Genomic DNA, 15,006 nt, shown 5'->3' with positions numbered 1-15,006 from the left:
ATTGATTATACAGAATAAGACTAAGAGCAGTATAATGACTCCAACTGGTATAAAAATATAAAACCAAGAGGCCAAACCAAAGAGGTGATCAGCTAAATAAAGGACACGGATCATTAGGTGGAATTTATTGTAGGCAATGTATTCATTCTCTAATTTTATGCAGCTGGGTTTCTACTTCCCAGGGGACAGGTATTCACTATTGCACAACACCTTGTTGAGTAAGTAAATACTCAAGGGCTATGCAATTATACAAAATTACTTTAACCAATGAGTCAAGTGATCCTTGTTGGGCCATTAACACTTTACTTGTAGAGTCAGCTAAATGTAGGAAGAGATTTCTTATCATGCATCCATTGGCATTCACTTTGATCCATGGGTGGGAGAAAGGGTTCCCAGACTGAGAATCATGTGTGCCTCCTGGAAGATGCTGTTTACAGCAGAGAGAGCGGCTCAGTGGGATGGACCCATGAAAGGTTCTCATTTTCTATGGCTGTTAACAGAGACAGTTAAATGCCCTGATACACATTGACCTCTGATTCACCAGGTACCTAAACATTCATACGCGCCTGGGAAATGCTGTCCACTCCAAACAAACAACAACAACAAAAAGCCCAAGTGGAGTACAGAGGATGCCCACTAAGGTCTGGTTATTCATAGATTTATTAGCTGGAATTTTCTGACCTTTCCAAGCCATGGGTCAGAATAGTTGGGATGACATTCTGTAAGAGCTTATCCCTCCCTGAAGCGATCTTTCTAAAAGCTTCACAGAAAGGTTTAAACTCTGTTGTATTTGCTTAGGGGGTAGAGGAACAGATCATGTTTAGATAAGGAAAAATAGATGGGGGGGCAAGGGTTGTGTGACTGACAGATGTGGAAATGTTTAGTTTCCACAGTAGTGGTTGAAACAAGAAATAGAAACACCCAGTCTTAACAACCTACTCACATGAGTAACACCTCTAGGCTTGTAGGTAAAATCAGCAGTGGTATTTGAGACTAAAGAGAAATTAGTTGACAAGTAAGACCAAGTGGTTTCTGACATTGTAAACATATTGGAGTTTCTTGGTGAGCAATTCAACAGTCAGAGAGGTCTACCCCTTTTGCAATAGACTGTGAAATGTGGATAAGAGCATTGCCTCCCCAAGAGAAAGAGGGGGAAAAGGGTTAGGAGGAGCAGTGGGAAAAAGTAGAAAGGTCTGGTCGTGTTATTCTGGGAAAGCTGCCTCCTTCAGCTGTCACTTGTTTCAATTCCTAGAAATCTTGACTTTCAGTCACCAGTTGCTGTGCAGGTCCAGAATGGATTGGTTCTTTCTTTAAATGTAACTCAGGAAAACAACCGTCTGTTCCTTGGTGCTTGGCTGCACGAACACCAAGTTTGGCGTTAACCAGTGGATAACACTACCTGATGGGGTCTTTCAAAGTGGTGGAAGGGAGTCTTTCTAGAAATGTCCTTTCCAATAGATGAAGTCCCCAGGTTGCAAGGTATGATGTTTAAGATCTTCATCTCCTGGGAGCACTCTGAAAAGAATGCTCTACCACAAGCATAGATTTTAATAGAAGTAATTAGACCTTTACTGTATAGGAGTGTATCTCTCTTTATCAGCTGTGGGTCAAAGAAACATTGAGAGTTTTGCTACAACCAAAACAGATTCTTACCGAACTTCTGCAAATATGTACATTGTCATGAAATATAAAAATATTTGATAAGAGTTTCAGAATTCTGGAGGGATCAGGAAAGAAGAAAAAGATCCATGTTTCAACCTTTGTGGTAAAGATATGTATTAATAAATTGCTATAAGTTATGCGTAGCTTAAAGGATAGGAGAAAAGTGGGGTTTAAAGTCTAGAAAACAAAACATTAAAGCCACCTGTTTTCTATTAAAAATTTTAGAAATTCGTCTGGACGGTGTCATGATCTTAACTTTATCAAAACCCGTGTCCTAGAGTACTTGTCAAAAGCTTTCTCATGAATGTCTTTGAAGATGAAGAACTGAGGGGGCACCTGGGTGACTCAGTTGGTTAAGTGTCCCACTTTGGCTCAGGTCATGATCTCACGGTTCGTGGGTTCGAGCCCTGCATCAGGCTCTGTGCTGACAGCTCAGAGCCTGGAGCCTGTTTCAGATTCTGTGTCTCCCTCTCTCTCTGCCCCTCCCCAGCTCGTGCTGTCTCTGTCTGTCTCAAAAATAAATAAACATTAAAAAAAATTTTTTTTAAATGAAGAACTGAATAACTGTGCCTAAATGACAAAAGACTTAAAAAAAAATAGCATTTGTTAGAGAGCTGATGAGAGTTCATTGTGATGTATTGGGCAAGGAAATTTGCTTATTTCTGTGACCTGCAACATGTCAGGATAATAATTAGAATTCCAACTGATAACATTATACCAGCACATATCAATTTTAGGGATTTTTGGTAATTTCTAGAACACTTATGTATACCTACACAAATACAGCATAAAATATAATATTCTCATTTGACAATGCTTCTCATGTAATTTAACCTATCAACTAATCCTAATCAGTGAAACCTCTCCCTTTTTATGAGGAAAAGGAACAAATCTTTTGAAAACTCCAGGGACTCTCCAAAAGTTAGCGAACTCACTTTTAGGTAAAAACAACTGTGTTTAGAATTTTATTTGGGTAAGTTTGTAAAAAGAAAAAAAAATCAAAAGGATTTGGACACTTGACCAAATAGGACCACAGATCATTATGAAACAATGGTTAATTGTCTACTTGAGCAAAGTGACCATAAAGATGTCAAAGGCAAATACATGGCTGTAAGCATAACTTAGCTTTCTTAATATACAGAAGACTCCGTTTAGTTGATGATAAAGGTAACCTGAAGCACAGGAAATTATTTTGATAATAAACAAAATATTTTCTCTCCTAGTAGATTACTTTAAAAGTTAAAACCTTTCACAATATCTTTTCAAAAACAGACCAATAGTCCAAGAAAACTTTGCCCTTTTACACAGAAGAGATCATTAATTTTAATTTAACAAAAATGCATTATTGGTATTAAGGGTTGGCCAACCCTTAATTTTAGCCAACTTGAGCATATATAAAATGTCTTTTTTCAAAATTTGTTTTCCATAAACCTTTAACAATTTTCTATATCTGTTTAGGTTTTGCTTGTCTTTCCCTTCCTTATACTAGAGAAATCATTTCACTTGAGGACACGTTTTTTTTTTTTTTTTCCTTTACCAAAATGACCAACCAACCATGTTCTTCACACCTTTGCTTATCTCCCATCCCTCCTGCCAAACAAACAAACAAACAAAAAACCCTATCACATTCTATTTTTCTTATGTAGTTTTCATATAGTTCATTTCTTTCGTTCTTGTTTCCAGTCGCTTTGTGGAAAAGAACTTTTGCTGACCATTTCATCTTCATTAGCTTAAATATTATTAAATATTTTCTCAATTTCAAAAACTTACAAAGCTTATCTAAAAAGAGATGATGTTAGACAGCTGTTACAAAATAATTCCAGATTCCTCTTACAACACAGTGCAATTATGTTGAATGAATATAAACTATGTAATATAGTTAAGCCATACTCCTGCCTATAGGCTCATCCTGACCTCTCTCTATTAGACTGAGGATGATAGAACAGGCAGAGACAACAGTATCTCATTATTAATGAAGAATGTTACTCTATGTAGGCAGGAGAAAAAAAGATTTGAAAAATAACTTCTAAACTGATCGCAGAGTTCTAGATATCTGGGAAACCCCACCAGAATTAACAGCTTTGCAAGTAGTTATAAGAAACAGGGGAAGTTCTTTTAAATAGACGGCTGCCTGGCTGAAAATCTGAAAAGGCCATGAAATATGAGCCTGTCAAACAGTGATTCTCGCCTGGTCTTGAGGAGTTACCACTGTGTGTGTACAAAACAGAAAAAGTGGTTCTTACACTGGCCTTCTCAGTTGGCCACACAGATTTTGTTGCACAACTTACTGTGATAGAAGAGCAGTGGCTTTCAAACCGGTTGGAATATTCTGCAGTAATCAAGAGTATGTTTTATGGCCCAGTGCTTACATACCTATATATACACATACACATACCCATATACTTACATACCTATATATACACATACACATACACATATACTTACATACCTATATATACACATACACATACCCATATAAATCACTGAAGTAAGTTTAATAAACATGTATTTCCTATTTCCCAGCATATGCTATATATTACTCTTTTGCATTTTATAAAATTACTGTTTATATATAATCTATAGTGAATCCACTTATAAATTGTAGATAAAATTGAAGATATCCATTTATCTATACAGACCTAGTACATAGATTTTCTATTTACATAAATGCTCATCATAATTCATCAACGGTCTGTGACTATAGTTTGAAAAACAAGTTAACAAAGTTTGTAATATATAGTCTGAGCTCTCCAATTAGTAAACCCAGAAAAAGTTGTTTATCTGCATTCTATTCAATGCTGAGAACTCTGAAGACATGCCTTTTAAAAAATTAACCACTGATCTTAAACTACCAATTTATCAGTGATTATCTCAGATCATATGAACTTGAAAAACATTTGAGTTCGTTTATACATTTCTCAAAGTATATTTGATTTATATAAATGCTTAGTTTTCTTTAGGTCAATTAAATGGAGCTCTTTACTGATTAATTTTGGTAATACTATCTGGAGGTAGAAAAACATCACACATCTGTAACATATAACCTAGACATACTTAATATATAGATTCAGATGTATTGTAGTAGCTTTTGTTTAGAAAACTTAGTCCTGCCTCAGGTACAAAACTCAAGAGAGAATAAAATTGGCCCTTGAATAATGTGGGCCGGAATCATGCAGGTTCCCTTACATGTGAATTTTTTTTTCCCCAATAAATACAATATAGTATAATATATGTATTTTCTCTTCCTTGTGATTTACGTAATGAGCTTTTCTTTTCTCTGGCTTATTTTTTGTAATATACATAACATATAAAATATGTGTTAATTGACTGCTTATGTCAACAGTAGGGTATTAGTAAGTAGTAGTAGTTAAGTTTGGGGGGAGTAAAACATTATACTTGCATATAACATATATACACATGTATATACTTTGAGGGGGTTGATGTCCATAACCCCTGAAATATTCAAGGGTTCAACTTAAGGGGATCCTAATCATGCAGTAAAACCAAGTTAACATTTCCTGCCCAGATGGCCAAAGACTTTTATTAAAGTTTTTATTGTATACAGTATGGATCCTTACAAAGTCCTTTTGTCTTTAGAAGATTGTGTATATCAATCAAAGAACTCATTTCATGGTCTCTCTGAGGTTTGTAATCCTCATTAAGGGGGCTCCTTAAGGAGGATTTATCTAAAAGCTTTGCCAGAATGCCCATTATAATTTCAAATTCTTCAAAAATGGACACATTTTTTCAAGAAAAGCAGTGGAATGCCGGCTCAATAACCAGGTGGATCCTAACTTGCCTTTGGATTCCTGAAGATGTCTTAAGTATGAGAGGCCTTATTTTTACACAACTGTTCTAAAACACTGTGAATCATGTGTTTTCCTCCCTTTTGAATACAATGAGTGACTTACCAGGAAGCTTCAAAAAACAGAAACAAATGTTTGTTCACCAACCTCAGAGTTGTTGGGGGTCTTCTCTGGATCTGCTTCTCTGACAGCATTTCATGACAACCTTAAAACAGCCAGTTGTTAGCAAAATGAGTTGATTCAGGAATAGCATAGGAGTTGCAATTTGGGACAAGCAAAATATGGCAAACCAATTGTGAGTCTGAAAAGATAAAAGGTCAGTTTTTATTAAGTTTTAGGAGAAAATTGGGGAGGGTTGTTTTGAACAAAAGTTCATTAAATACTAAGAGCTCGAGGTGGCAATTTCTCATTGGCTGCAAGCAATAGCTCTTGTTGCTGGGGCTGAACCAGATCCTCCTCTTTCTCAAAAGCAAGAGATGAAATGCCTGTGAAGGTGTCTTACCTTGTCAAGGTCAGTCTTATCTTCTTTCTTCCTGCTGGTTATGCAGATTGCAAGGAGTGGTGTGTGCATGAGAGCTCCTTCCTTCAGGGCTTCTTGACTCATATACACGGAAAAGGTATATGAGTCCCCATAAGCCTTAACCTACCCAATGGGCCATAACCCCTCTGCATGCAGAGCTCAAGGTTACTGGACAGCCTTGGTAAGGCAGGGCAGGAAGGGCTGCCTAAGGTATCATCCAATAAGACACTCCTGGGAGCCCTGTTTTCTGGTAAAGCTCTGGAATCCCATAGGCAGCAAGTCCAAATGGAAATGGACTGTCTCCAGTTTGCAGCTATTGCTCCAGCGTAATGCTTGGGGGTTGTACCTTCTATATCGAACTTTTGCGGGTATGTGGGGACAAAATCCAACTACACTAGCCTGGTGAGCCCTGGCTTCTTAAGGCTAGCTGAAGGGCTTCCAACTCCAGGTGCCTTGACAGTGCAGTTCAGTGTTGCTGGGAATCTGGAACTTAGCAAGTGTCGGGAGATAACTGGTATCCAGAGCACAATATTGGAAGCCTGTGGATTCTGCCTAATTTTAAGTCCTAACCTCCACAAACATACTTCTTTCTTTTAAAGCAAAGCTGGAAGAGTCTGCACTTACTTGCCAATTGACCAGGGTATGCTTTAAGAAGAAACACTTGGGAGCCTTGATTACTGGTAAACCCAGGACCCCATTAGGCAGCCAGTCTAAACAGGACAGATTGTCACCAGTTTAAAGCTGCTAGCTCAGATTTTTGGGCGTGGGCTCCTTCTGCCCCAGAGGATAGTTCAAAGGTAGTTGAAAATGGCTTGGGCCCCAAAAGGGTCCCAAAATAGCCAAGGGCTGGCTGACAAAGCACAGACTGCACATGCATAAGTCCACACGTCAGGGTCAAGGACCTAGAAAGGGCAAGGTTGGGTGAGGCCATGTCACAGGAGAGGGCTATTGGGGGTACGTCCTATCTGCCTAATCCAAAGCAGTAATCTACAGAAATGCACACATTCTCTCTGAAAGCAAAATTGAAGGAAACTAGATGGCTATGTCAGGCTGTGGCTAGGCATACAGGCCTATAATCTTCCACTAAGAGACATTTGGAAGATTACTGGAAAAATTCCGTACCGCATCAGGTGGCCTGTCCAAATGTGGACTGACTGTCCTGTTCAAAGCAGCTGATGCAGAAATATTTTGGGATCCCTCCACCCAGGAGACTGCAATAGGTTGGTGACTGGGTTAAGTTCCACAGGTCTGCAGGGCCCTGGCTTCCAAGACCAGCTGATAGAATATGAATTGAGCACGTGCAGAGCATGCAAGTCAGGGTGCCCAGGGACTTGAAACAGGGCAAGTGTTGGGAGACTGGGCCATGGATGTGGGCTCTTAGAGCTCCAAGGCACCTTCCTAAATCCAAGAACTCACCTACGCAAGTGGGCATGTGAAGGCCAGGACAGGCCACCCCATAATGTGCCACTTCAGCATATTGGTTATTTTGAATTAAGGTTTCTTCTCAAACAGCCAGTGCAAGGATGACACCCTGACTCCCTTTGATGCCACCAAGCAAAACATAAATCTCCCATGCAAAATTTGCCTTCTCTTTACCAGGTAAAGAGCCCTCAATATCACCAGAGATCTGGAATTCAAATCTAAGAAGGCTATGTAAATAAAACTGGTCACTTATACTAATTTTGCTAGACTGGCCCAAATTCTGTTTAGAATTCCTTACTAATTGAAACTTGCAAACATAACTTTTCTTTGTACTGTCAGTTCCTCACAGATGAGTTGTTTCTATGTCTAAAAAAGCATAGGGGTACCTGGATGGCTCAGTGAGCTAAGCAAGCCCTGCACTGGGCTCCGTGCTAACTGCTCAGAGCCTGGAGCCTGCTTTGGATTCTGTGTTTCTCTCTCTCTTCCCCTCACTCACATTCTCATTCTCTCTCTCTCTCTCTCTCTCAAAAATATTATTTAAAAATAACTTTAAAGCATAAAAGCTGCCTGCCTTGGTTATTTCATCTCAATTTTAACGGAGCCTCAATCTTAATAATGGGCCTCTCTGTGTGTGTAATTAAATTTATTTTCCTCCTGTTAATCTGTCTCTTGTAAATTTAATTCTTAGATCACCTAGAAGAACCTCGAAGGGTAGAGAATCGTTTTTCCTCCTCAACAGTCCGCATGGCCGGCAGGATGAACTTTAGCTGGCAGGCCACTGTTGCAGCTGAGACATTATGGGGCATCTGCCAAAAGCTGGCACAAGGGAAGACTCCTCACCACCACATCAGCCAACTGGATCTCTGCGTGCCAGGTCTAATGGAAGTGAGAGTGATGTGAGTCCTTTTTCTCTCTCTTCCTAAATTTAGGCAAGCAGGAGAAAGTATTTGTGGAACTAGTTCCTTGGCTCTAATGACTGGTGCATTTGGTAGTTCTCTAGGCTTGACACATTGATTTCCACCCAGAGATGATCACAGCTTTTCTTTACCATTGTCATAAAAATGAATTCCCATAGGAAAGCACACAGGCTTAGTCCCAGGCAGCCTGTTGTTCGAGTTGGCCTCACAGACTGGAGAATTCACAGTTACCATCACACCTGNTTAGTTGATGATAAAGGTAACCTGAAGCACAGGAAATTATTTTGATAATAAACAAAATATTTTCTCTCCTAGTAGATTACTTTAAAAGTTAAAACCTTTCACAATATCTTTTCAAAAACAGACCAATAGTCCAAGAAAACTTTGCCCTTTTACACAGAAGAGATCATTAATTTTAATTTAACAAAAATGCATTATTGGTATTAAGGGTTGGCCAACCCTTAATTTTAGCCAACTTGAGCATATATAAAATGTCTTTTTTCAAAATTTGTTTTCCATAAACCTTTAACAATTTTCTATATCTGTTTAGGTTTTGCTTGTCTTTCCCTTCCTTATACTAGAGAAATCATTTCACTTGAGGACACGTTTTTTTTTTTTTTTTCCTTTACCAAAATGACCAACCAACCATGTTCTTCACACCTTTGCTTATCTCCCATCCCTCCTGCCAAACAAACAAACAAACAAAAAACCCTATCACATTCTATTTTTCTTATGTAGTTTTCATATAGTTCATTTCTTTCGTTCTTGTTTCCAGTCGCTTTGTGGAAAAGAACTTTTGCTGACCATTTCATCTTCATTAGCTTAAATATTATTAAATATTTTCTCAATTTCAAAAACTTACAAAGCTTATCTAAAAAGAGATGATGTTAGACAGCTGTTACAAAATAATTCCAGATTCCTCTTACAACACAGTGCAATTATGTTGAATGAATATAAACTATGTAATATAGTTAAGCCATACTCCTGCCTATAGGCTCATCCTGACCTCTCTCTATTAGACTGAGGATGATAGAACAGGCAGAGACAACAGTATCTCATTATTAATGAAGAATGTTACTCTATGTAGGCAGGAGAAAAAAAGATTTGAAAAATAACTTCTAAACTGATCGCAGAGTTCTAGATATCTGGGAAACCCCACCAGAATTAACAGCTTTGCAAGTAGTTATAAGAAACAGGGGAAGTTCTTTTAAATAGACGGCTGCCTGGCTGAAAATCTGAAAAGGCCATGAAATATGAGCCTGTCAAACAGTGATTCTCGCCTGGTCTTGAGGAGTTACCACTGTGTGTGTACAAAACAGAAAAAGTGGTTCTTACACTGGCCTTCTCAGTTGGCCACACAGATTTTGTTGCACAACTTACTGTGATAGAAGAGCAGTGGCTTTCAAACCGGTTGGAATATTCTGCAGTAATCAAGAGTATGTTTTATGGCCCAGTGCTTACATACCTATATATACACATACACATACCCATATACTTACATACCTATATATACACATACACATACACATATACTTACATACCTATATATACACATACACATACCCATATAAATCACTGAAGTAAGTTTAATAAACATGTATTTCCTATTTCCCAGCATATGCTATATATTACTCTTTTGCATTTTATAAAATTACTGTTTATATATAATCTATAGTGAATCCACTTATAAATTGTAGATAAAATTGAAGATATCCATTTATCTATACAGACCTAGTACATAGATTTTCTATTTACATAAATGCTCATCATAATTCATCAACGGTCTGTGACTATAGTTTGAAAAACAAGTTAACAAATTTTGTAATATATAGTCTGAGCTCTCCAATTAGTAAACCCAGAAAAAGTTGTTTATCTGCATTCTATTCAATGCTGAGAACTCTGAAGACATGCCTTTTAAAAAATTAACCACTGATCTTAAACTACCAATTTATCAGTGATTATCTCAGATCATATGAACTTGAAAAACATTTGAGTTCGTTTATACATTTCTCAAAGTATATTTGATTTATATAAATGCTTAGTTTTCTTTAGGTCAATTAAATGGAGCTCTTTACTGATTAATTTTGGTAATACTATCTGGAGGTAGAAAAACATCACACATCTGTAACATATAACCTAGACATACTTAATATATAGATTCAGATGTATTGTAGTAGCTTTTGTTTAGAAAACTTAGTCCTGCCTCAGGTACAAAACTCAAGAGAGAATAAAATTGGCCCTTGAATAATGTGGGCCGGAATCATGCAGGTTCCCTTACATGTGAATTTTTTTTTCCCCAATAAATACAATATAGTATAATATATGTATTTTCTCTTCCTTGTGATTTACGTAATGAGCTTTTCTTTTCTCTGGCTTATTTTTTGTAATATACATAACATATAAAATATGTGTTAATTGACTGCTTATGTCAACAGTAGGGTATTAGTAAGTAGTAGTAGTTAAGTTTGGGGGGAGTAAAACATTATACTTGCATATAACATATATACACATGTATATACTTTGAGGGGGTTGATGTCCATAACCCCTGAAATATTCAAGGGTTCAACTTAAGGGGATCCTAATCATGCAGTAAAACCAAGTTAACATTTCCTGCCCAGATGGCCAAAGACTTTTATTAAAGTTTTTATTGTATACAGTATGGATCCTTACAAAGTCCTTTTGTCTTTAGAAGATTGTGTATATCAATCAAAGAACTCATTTCATGGTCTCTCTGAGGTTTGTAATCCTCATTAAGGGGGCTCCTTAAGGAGGATTTATCTAAAAGCTTTGCCAGAATGCCCATTATAATTTCAAATTCTTCAAAAATGGACACATTTTTTCAAGAAAAGCAGTGGAATGCCGGCTCAATAACCAGGTGGATCCTAACTTGCCTTTGGATTCCTGAAGATGTCTTAAGTATGAGAGGCCTTATTTTTACACAACTGTTCTAAAACACTGTGAATCATGTGTTTTCCTCCCTTTTGAATACAATGAGTGACTTACCAGGAAGCTTCAAAAAACAGAAACAAATGTTTGTTCACCAACCTCAGAGTTGTTGGGGGTCTTCTCTGGATCTGCTTCTCTGACAGCATTTCATGACAACCTTAAAACAGCCAGTTATTAGCAAAATGAGTTGATTCAGGAATAGCATAGGAGTTGCAATTTGGGACAAGCAAAATATGGCAAACCAATTGTGAGTCTGAAAAGATAAAAGGTCAGTTTTTATTAAGTTTTAGGAGAAAATTGGGGAGGGTTGTTTTGAACAAAAGTTCATTAAATACTAAGAGCTCGAGGTGGCAATTTCTCATTGGCTGCAAGCAATAGCTCTTGTTGCTGGGGCTGAACCAGATCCTCCTCTTTCTCAAAAGCAAGAGATGAAATGCCTGTGAAGGTGTCTTACCTTGTCAAGGTCAGTCTTATCTTCTTTCTTCCTGCTGGTTATGCAGATTGCAAGGAGTGGTGTGTGCATGAGAGCTCCTTCCTTCAGGGCTTCTTGACTCATATACACGGAAAAGGTATATGAGTCCCCATAAGCCTTAACCTACCCAATGGGCCATAACCCCTCTGCATGCAGAGCTCAAGGTTACTGGACAGCCTTGGTAAGGCAGGGCAGGAAGGGCTGCCTAAGGTATCATCCAATAAGACACTCCTGGGAGCCCTGTTTTCTGGTAAAGCTCTGGAATCCCATAGGCAGCAAGTCCAAATGGAAATGGACTGTCTCCAGTTTGCAGCTATTGCTCCAGCGTAATGCTTGGGGGTTGTACCTTCTATATCGAACTTTTGCGGGTATGTGGGGACAAAATCCAACTACACTAGCCTGGTGAGCCCTGGCTTCTTAAGGCTAGCTGAAGGGCTTCCAACTCCAGGTGCCTTGACAGTGCAGTTCAGTGTTGCTGGGAATCTGGAACTTAGCAAGTGTCGGGAGATAACTGGTATCCAGAGCACAATATTGGAAGCCTGTGGATTCTGCCTAATTTTAAGTCCTAACCTCCACAAACATACTTCTTTCTTTTAAAGCAAAGCTGGAAGAGTCTGCACTTACTTGCCAATTGACCAGGGTATGCTTTAAGAAGAAACACTTGGGAGCCTTGATTACTGGTAAACCCAGGACCCCATTAGGCAGCCAGTCTAAACAGGACAGATTGTCGCCAGTTTAAAGCTGCTAGCTCAGATTTTTGGGCGTGGGCTCCTTCTGCCCCAGAGGATAGTTCAAAGGTAGTTGAAAATGGCTTGGGCCCCAAAAGGGTCCCAAAATAGCCAAGGGCTGGCTGACAAAGCACAGACTGCACATGCATAAGTCCACACGTCAGGGTCAAGGACCTAGAAAGGGCAAGGTTGGGTGAGGCCATGTCACAGGAGAGGGCTATTGGGGGTACGTCCTATCTGCCTAATCCAAAGCAGTAATCTACAGAAATGCACACATTCTCTCTGAAAGCAAAATTGAAGGAAACTAGATGGCTATGTCAGGCTGTGGCTAGGCATACAGGCCTATAATCTTCCACTAAGAGACATTTGGAAGATTACTGGAAAAATTCCGTACCGCATCAGGTGGCCTGTCCAAATGTGGACTGACTGTCCTGTTCAAAGCAGCTGATGCAGAAATATTTTGGGATCCCTCCACCCAGGAGACTGCAATAGGTTGGTGACTGGGTTAAGTTCCACAGGTCTGCAGGGCCCTGGCTTCCAAGACCAGCTGATAGAATATGAATTGAGCACGTGCAGAGCATGCAAGTCAGGGTGCCCAGGGACTTGAAACAGGGCAAGTGTTGGGAGACTGGGCCATGGATGTGGGCTCTTAGAGCTCCAAGGCACCTTCCTAAATCCAAGAACTCACCTACGCAAGTGGGCATGTGAAGGCCAGGACAGGCCACCCCATAATGTGCCACTTCAGCATATTGGTTATTTTGAATTAAGGTTTCTTCTCAAACAGCCAGTGCAAGGATGACACCCTGACTCCCTTTGATGCCACCAAGCAAAACATAAATCTCCCATGCAAAATTTGCCTTCTCTTTACCAGGTAAAGAGCCCTCAATATCACCAGAGATCTGGAATTCAAATCTAAGAAGGCTATGTAAATAAAACTGGTCACTTATACTAATTTTGCTAGACTGGCCCAAATTCTGTTTAGAATTCCTTACTAATTGAAACTTGCAAACATAACTTTTCTTTGTACTGTCAGTTCCTCACAGATGAGTTGTTTCTATGTCTAAAAAAGCATAGGGGTACCTGGATGGCTCAGTGAGCTAAGCAAGCCCTGCACTGGGCTCCGTGCTAACTGCTCAGAGCCTGGAGCCTGCTTTGGATTCTGTGTTTCTCTCTCTCTTCCCCTCACTCACATTCTCATTCTCTCTCTCTCTCTCTCTCTCAAAAATATTATTTAAAAATAACTTTAAAGCATAAAAGCTGCCTGCCTTGGTTATTTCATCTCAATTTTAACGGAGCCTCAATCTTAATAATGGGCCTCTCTGTGTGTGTAATTAAATTTATTTTCCTCCTGTTAATCTGTCTCTTGTAAATTTAATTCTTAGATCACCTAGAAGAACCTCGAAGGGTAGAGAATCGTTTTTCCTCCTCAACAGTCCGCATGGCCGGCAGGATGAACTTTAGCTGGCAGGCCACTGTTGCAGCTGAGACATTATGGGGCATCTGCCAAAAGCTGGCACAAGGGAAGACTCCTCACCACCACATCAGCCAACTGGATCTCTGCGTGCCAGGTCTAATGGAAGTGAGAGTGATGTGAGTCCTTTTTCTCTCTCTTCCTAAATTTAGGCAAGCAGGAGAAAGTATTTGTGGAACTAGTTCCTTGGCTCTAATGACTGGTGCATTTGGTAGTTCTCTAGGCTTGACACATTGATTTCCACCCAGAGATGATCACAGCTTTTCTTTACCATTGTCATAAAAATGAATTCCCATAGGAAAGCACACAGGCTTAGTCCCAGGCAGCCTGTTGTTCGAGTTGGCCTCACAGACTGGAGAATTCACAGTTACCATCACACCTGTATCTGTTTAGACGAACTTTGCTGTGAGTCCTCTATGTAAAAGCCAGATGAGGTTTTTCCTTTTGTCTTCTTTTATGTCCTCAGAGCTTGGCTTTGTGGCCGGTGAGAATATTCTCTCTGGTCTCCACCATCCACAAGATGGAATTACCAGAGGGCACCCTGGTGGCCTGTCAAGTAGGTGGGGTTCTGAGACACAGTTACAAGCAGTTACTCTCATTGTCTGGCCTTGCCAGCAATCAGCCCACAATGGACCCTTGTCTTTGTAGTGCCTTTGTCTGTTAGTGCTAGAAAAGTCTCATTACAGTAGTGCCTGTCCCATGTCACAGATTAGTGGGTCTGTGACTAGAGGTGTTTCACGTTTTTCTTGTGGGAGACTGGACATACTGTTTTCTCTACATCATCTTTACTGCCTGGGCAATGAAGGCTTTTGCTGTCTTAGACAGTTTTGGGGGATAAAATTTTGGACCACAGGGGATCCATCATCTATGCCCTCACCAAGGATGCCTCTTGTGTCAATGGTTTAAGGCTGGAGTGTTGCCTTTATGTCTTCCCATAAAAGTGCATATTGGTTTGAGTCACTATTGAGATTAAAAAGATCCTACTCATCATTGCCAGATGATGGATCCTTTACATTGGCTATATTTGAAAGAAAAAAATTCTTTATAGAAAGTTCTCTGTTG

Source organism: Crocuta crocuta, unplaced genomic scaffold (genome assembly GCF_008692635.1).
Source record: "Crocuta crocuta isolate KB4526 unplaced genomic scaffold, BGI_CrCroc_1.0 scaffold19, whole genome shotgun sequence".
Lineage (NCBI taxonomy): Eukaryota > Metazoa > Chordata > Mammalia > Carnivora > Hyaenidae > Crocuta > Crocuta crocuta.
Note: the sequence above shows the minus strand (reverse complement) of the source record.